Source organism: Maylandia zebra, linkage group LG15 (assembly GCF_041146795.1).
Source record: "Maylandia zebra isolate NMK-2024a linkage group LG15, Mzebra_GT3a, whole genome shotgun sequence".
NCBI classification, from domain to species: domain Eukaryota; kingdom Metazoa; phylum Chordata; class Actinopteri; order Cichliformes; family Cichlidae; genus Maylandia; species Maylandia zebra.
The window spans coordinates 29,574,468-29,581,579 of record NC_135181.1 but is presented as its reverse complement, the minus strand read 5'-3'; the positions used below and the strand labels follow the sequence as shown (position 1 = coordinate 29,581,579).

Sequence of the window (7,112 nt, the reverse complement as noted above, 5' to 3'; positions counted from 1 at the left end):
AGCAAAATAACATTGAATTTAAAGAATACATAAACTTGGACACTTGAGTTTGGTTGCTTTTGGTAACCCTTTTTTTTAATAGTTCATTCATTCATTCATTCTCTTCCGCTTATCCTTATCAGGGGGATGGAGCCTATCCTAGCTACAATAGGGTGAGAGCCAGGGTACAAAACCACTAGGTGATGTCACTGTGGCATCCATCTTTTACATGCGGTCTATGGTTGCTAGTCATAATAAAAAGTTTTGCTGCTCACTTTGAGTTATTTCAACCATCCTAACAAACTTAAAATTTTCTCAGAATTCATTTTAAAGCTTTTAATATGAAATAGGCCACAGGAAATGCAACCTTATGGGGTGGCTGTAGCTCAGGTGGCAGAGCAGGTCATCCACTAATCAGAAGGGCGGTGGTTCGATCCCAGGCTGCCTCCTGGCTGCATACCAAATATCCTTGGGCAAGATACTAACCCCATGTTTGCCTACTGGTGGTGGTCAGAGGGCCCGGTGGCACCAGTGTCTGGCAGTGCGCCCCAGGGCAGCTGTGACTACAATGTAGCTTGCCATCGCCAGTGTGTGAATGGGTGAATGGGTGAATGACTGAATGTAGTGTGAAGCGCTTTGGGGTCCTTAGGGACTAGAAAATACAGGCCATTTATTTCGATGATCATCAAACATCAGTAAAATATGAGGCAAAGAAGAAATAACTGGGATGAGACTATAAACATGTTAAAGCAAAAATTAGGAACAAACAATAAGAGAATATGACCCTGAAATGACACTGGACATGCCTACAGGTATACTGACCTGCCTGTCAAGTGTTTTGCGGCCAGCCATAGCCTTCACTTGTGTAATGATGGTCTTGGCCACTGTTTTAGATAAGAATTTATTACAATGCATTGCTTAATCCTTAATTACACTGTTTAAACACCAATAAATGTCTTTTAATAGGCGCACTTAAGGGTTATGTCACATATTATTTTTAACGTCAAGCTGCTCTGTTATATCTTAATTGCCCCTTGGGGATAAATAAAGTCTCTCTGATTCTGATTCTGATTTTAAGTGTCACAACATAATTTTCCTTTCCAGTGCATAAATCTGGCTCCAGTTTTTAAAACCCTTCTCCAACAAGGTTTCAAAAACATGCTGCTTCATGTTTCCTACCATCCTTAGAGGCACTGTGTGTGTGTGTGTTTGTGTGTGTGTGTTTGTGTGCTTTAGTGTGTATCTGTCTGTGATTATATTCTCCAAATATAAGACATGGCAAAACCATCCCATCTATAAATTAAAACAATGCATAGCACAATTTTTTTTTCAAGGCTGTATGAATATGATGCATTAAGTTTAAAAAGTCAGATATGGCAAAATATGGTAACGGATGGCTGTTTGAGTGCTCTACACTGTGACATACTAACTATGTAATGTCTAAGTCATTATAGAGCGACCTGATTGCCAAAACTTGGGAAAACAGTTGATGCTATGTGAAGGTGTTGTCAACTCAGTAAGTCAACCCAGTGTTTTCCCAATTTAGAAGCATGTTTAGAATAGAATAGCCTTTATTGTCATTGTACAGAGTACAACGAAATTGGAGTGCCACTCCCTTGGTGCAAGTTTCAATAATAAATATAAATGTAAAATATAAAAAGTACAAAAAAAAAACCAATCGTAAGTACTCAAACAATAGTATGTACAATATATACAGGATAGCAGCATAATATAATGACAGTGACGGTATGGAATAGGTTCAATTGTTTTTGTGCTTATTTACTACGGTGATAGCTCTGGGAAAGAACCTATCCCTGAATCTGTTTGTCCTGGTTTTATGTGAGCTGTACCGTCGGCCTGACGGTAATAGTTCAAACAGTTGGTTGCTGGGGTGAGAGTGTCCTTGATGATATTGCCAGCTCTGCTGAGGTACCGAGAGTTTGCAGTGACCTCCAGGCTGGGCAGAGAGCAGCCAGTGATCTTCTGGGCTGTGTTGATGATCCTCTGCAGTACTTTCCTGTCCGCAGCTGAGCACCCTGCATACCATGTTGTTATGCCGTACGTTAGGATGCTCTCTATGGTGGCTCTGTAAAATGTCACCAGCAGCCTCTCCTCCAGGTTGTTCCTCCTGAGCACTCTCAGAAAGTGGAGACGCTGCTGGGCCTTTTTAACCACCGCCGTGGTATTTGCAGTCCAGGGGAGGTCATCAGAGATCTGCATGACCAGAAACCTCATGGAGCATACCCTCTCCACACAGTTCCCGTGAATGTAAAGTGGGGCCGGGTCTGCTCTGCCCTTCCTGAAGTCCAAGATAAGTTCTTTCATTTTCGTGGTGTTCAGTTGGAGGTTGTTAACTGAACACCACTCAGTCAGTCTATTGACCTCATCTCTGTAGTCCGACTCATCCCCCCTTGAGATGAGTCCAACCACTGTGGTGTCATCCGCGAACTTTATTGTTACAGCCAAGTCAGTAGCATGTTTGTGAGAGTAAAAGCACTGTATAGTATATACAGTAATAAAAAACAATGACTTGTCATTTTAGGCAGCACGGTGGCACGGTGGTTAGCACTGTTGCCGCACAGCAAGAAGATCCTGAGTTCAATTCCACCATCAGGCCGGGGTCTTTCTGTGTGGAGTTTGCATGTTCTCCCCGTGTTTGCGTGGGTTCCCTCCGGGTACTCCAGCTTCCTCCCACCGTCCAAAAACATGCAGTTAGTGGGGATAGGTTAATTGGAAAATCCAAATTGCCATTAGGTGTGAATGTGCGAGGGAATGTGAGTGCGAATGGTTGTCTGTCCCTGTGTGTTGGCCCTGTGACAGACTGGCGACCTGTCCAGGGTGTACCCCGCCTCTCGCCCTATGACAGCTGGGATAGGCTCCAGCGCCCCCCGCGACCCCTGAAAAGGATAAGCGGAAGCGAATGGATGGATGGACTTGTCATTTTCTTCACTATCTATAATGTCATTTTTGCATGTTTTCCAAGAACTTCACATGGTGCCCGAGCATTCAAAAATAATTATCTTTAATTAAATGAGTTTATTTTCACTCTTCATATTGAAGGAATGTTTATAGGCAATGTACCAGTCACCATACTGAAAGTCCAGACTGTCAATGAAGAAGTGGTGGAGTCCAAATAACAAATAGTCTGTAGATGGAGATGATGATGTAAGCAAATCTATTCTCCCCAAATTTGCAAGTATATTTAACTCACAACCCTTAGTTAAATAAGGGGTTCAGATAATGGATGGACAGACAAACCTTACTGGTTTCAGGTTTGGTACACATCTGCAAGTCCTATAGAAATTTCACTTTCAACTCATCTGAAATGCTCTGTATTCATAATTTCATTTAACAGTTATGGGCAATACAAGAAAATACAAAATTTTATTAGTCGTCTAGAGCATACAATTATTTCAAAGGAAACACAAATTTCCACGTGGCTGACAACATTCTCTCTATCAGGTCCAGCTTTGTGATGTCTATGTTCACATACAGTATTAGCACTCAATACTATTTCTTCTTTTCCCTTTTTTATTGCATTGTTACATCAAACAGAATAATTCCCCCCAAATATGGCGAGCGATTTTTACCTAGCTTTAAAATGTTGTTGGCCCATTTAAAATTAGTTGGAATGCTGCTTGGCAACATTGTACCAGTGATTGTTGATACAACTCGACTTCCAAATTTTGATCAGGGTTTTGGAATAGTCTTATTATGCGTTAAACATAAGCATAGTACCCTTTAACAGTGCATATGTGCTTACTCACTCATCGTGATGCCCAAGGACCCAATAATAGTAGTGCATTAAGTGTATGCATCAGCACAATGCAGCCAGTACATTGCCAACAACCTTGACACCACCAGAAGCTTTCTGTAAATGCCTTCATCAGCACAAATGCACAGGTTACTCTGAAGCACGGATATTCATGAGGCATGAGTCAACACTGAAGTTGGAGCCCTGACATCATCATTTATGCAACATGGATAAAGTTTTAGTAATGTGGAATGTAGAAATTCAGGTTTGTGATTATTTATTCATTTTCTTTTTCAATAACCTTAACTTTAAACTTGGTTTCTAATGTTTTAAATTATGATTTTAAAATGAAAATGTGATATGAAAATTAGGCTAAAAGTTAAATAATATAATATTGTTTAATACAATTTGAAAAGGTGTGGATATTTTCTGAATTGTGACAGGACCATATCACTATCACCCCTTAGACACAAAGATATTATTTGGTAGTATTACATATTTATTATCATTGATATTTATTTATTTTTTATTAATGAAAGCCTCTCATTTAACAGAAAATGACATTGATTGTCATAAAGTGAAAAATCTGAACCAATATTAACCAAATTTTCTAGAAAAATTTACTTCCACTTTTCTTTAGCTCTGCTATTCACAACAATGTTTATGGCAAAGGGCAATGAAAATGAGTAAGTATTAACTATTTACTGCTCCATTTGCACACAACTCAGTCTCACACACTCTGTACCAGCTGTAGTATCTGTCAAAACAGGGATGCAACAAGACCATATTGCACCATTACAATGAAGTGTTCTATTTACTGTAAGTCATTTAAATAACAAAACAACTGTGAAACCAGTGGAAAAAATAATTAAATCAAATGCCCAAAAGTACAACGATCACCTGGGTACATAGGTGGTTCTGTATAGATTCTTTACAATAAACATAAAACCAAAGAACCAACCAGTCCCCAATGCAGTCATGACGTTTAATCTACTGTTTCCTGTTGCTGGAGACTTATCTTATTCATTTATTTTTTTCAATGCCTCGACATGAATTTCACCTTGTTATTTTGTGTCCTTGAACACAACTTCTATCACTTCTATGGAGGTTTCATGGGAGTGCAGGAGAAAGTCATTTTGGTTTCTGGAATGAAAACGTCATATTTCTCAGTCATTTGTAAGATGTTTTTAGTTTCAGATATGTCACTTGTTTAGGTTTAAGGTATTAAAAACTATTAAAATATTTTAACCCCAAAGTAATTTGGGTTAAAATGCAATTTGTTTATTCAGATTGCCATGGTGACAGTCCCTGCTTTATCTACCAAAAAAAAGGCGCCTGCAACAAAATATATTTCTACTGAAATGCATCACAAATTTGTGTTCAATGACCCACAACAACATAAAAATTAATGTACATGAACATGAAAAACAAAACAACAATTTAATGAAGTGCCGTGAGACTGGGCAATTTTACATTTTACCACTGAAAGTCTAGAACCAGAATTGTATTCCAAATATAAATGATCAATCAAACAAGCAAGCAAGCAATCAATCAAGCAGTTGTAATCAATTACATGTGTGGTCTAATGTTTCAAATCACAAAAATATTAGTGGTGAGCAAATATAATATTCTACAACTCTGTTGACATGCTCTGATAACATCATCAGGGGAACAAAAACCAAAACATCACCATACTTTAATATCTTGAAAAGACATTTGTATCAAGATATTAAAGTACATGGGTTTGTTTTACTAATAAAACACTTCCTCTGAAAAAATGAGTTTACCTTTATAATGACAACTTAATCAACTTATTAATCGCAGTCTTTTGTTAAGAGTTCTTAGGAATACTGTTTAACTTAACATGAAATAATAAAACAACCACCATTAATGTACTGTGGCTCTTACAGAAAAATAGGACATAATCATATTTGAAATGTAGCTTTATTTCACTACATAATATTTCATCTCTCTGTTACATCTTGTTACTGAACTGTATTATAAAGTGCTACCTGATTTTGTTAGCAACCGTATTAAGATCGATGAGTTAAATCAAGAAGAATCGCGAGCTAGTTGTGATTTAATAATAATAATAATAATAATGGATACTTTATTGATCCCCATGGGGAAATTACTTGTCTTTCTCTGCATTTGACCCATTCACTCAGTGAAGCAGTGGGCAGCCCACTAAGCAGGCGCCCGGGGAGCAGTGTGTAGGGACGGTACCTTGCTCAGGGGTACCTCAGGGTAGCCGTTAAGTGGATTCGAACCGCCGACCTTCCGATCATGGGGCGACCACTTTACCTACTGAGCTATCCCTGCCCCAAAAGGAATGATGTCAGAAGTGGGATTCGAACACACGGCTCCAGGGGAGACTGCGACCTGAACGCAGCGCCTTAGACCGCTCGGCCATCCTGACAACTACATTTAGCTTTCAAAGTCAGCTTAGATTGTAAACTCATAAACTAACAGATTTATGAAATATAGCTACGTTACCAGATCACCCCAGGAGTTTGAGTTTATTAACCAAACAGATTCACTCAAGACGGTACTTTGCTATATGAAAGAGCTTGTAATTCATCAGTGTAAGCAAGCACACTACCATAAGCTTAACTTGGATAGAAGAAAGACAGTTCATGTATCTATGTGCTGAGAATTGTTTATTGACATTATTGATTAGTGCAGAGGTTCCCAAGGGGGGGGGGGGGGGGGGGTGCAAAGCCATTGCAGGGGGGACGCTGTATGAAAAAAAAAGAAAAAGAATGCTAGGATACTGCTAGCATAATGGACAGGTTTTTGACAGGGCTCCGACACAAATGCAAAGCAAGAGATGAAGCATTGCCAAATATGTTTCCAAACCAACTTCCTTCCAAGCCAAAGACTAGAAAATATGGTGAAGCATATCTTCCCTTTGGCTTCACCTGCACAAGTGCCAAGGTAGAATTGGTTTTCCCTGCGTCAGGAGGACGCGCTGAGCTCTCCAGATCACGGAAAAACAGGATCCCACATTCTTGATTTTTAGTTCAATTCAATTCAATTTTATTTATATAGCGCCAAATCACAACATAAGTCGCCTCAAGGCGCTTCATAGATACAGAGAAAAAAAAACCAACAATCATATGACCCCCTATGAGCAAGCACTTTGGCAACAGTGGGAAGGAAAAACTCCCTTTTAACAGGAAGAAACCTCCGGCAGAACCAGGCTCAGGGAGATGCGGCCATCTGCTGCGACCAGTTGGGGTGAGAGAAGGAAGACAGGATAAAAGACATGCTGTGGAAGAGAGACAGAGGTTAATAACAGATATGATTCAATGCAGAGAGGTCTGTTAATACATAGTGAGTGAGAAAGGTGACTGGAAAGGAAAAACTCAGTGCATCA

General features: G+C 39.4%; 1 non-coding gene across 1 annotated transcript; it reads right to left on the bottom strand.

Annotated features, from left to right (window-relative positions):
* Window positions 1-6,069: 6,069 nt before the first annotated feature.
* trnal-cag (transfer RNA leucine (anticodon CAG)) lies at window positions 6,070-6,152 on the bottom strand. The gene has a single exon. It is a non-coding gene; the product is annotated as a tRNA-Leu (tRNA).
* Window positions 6,153-7,112: the final 960 nt, after the last annotated feature.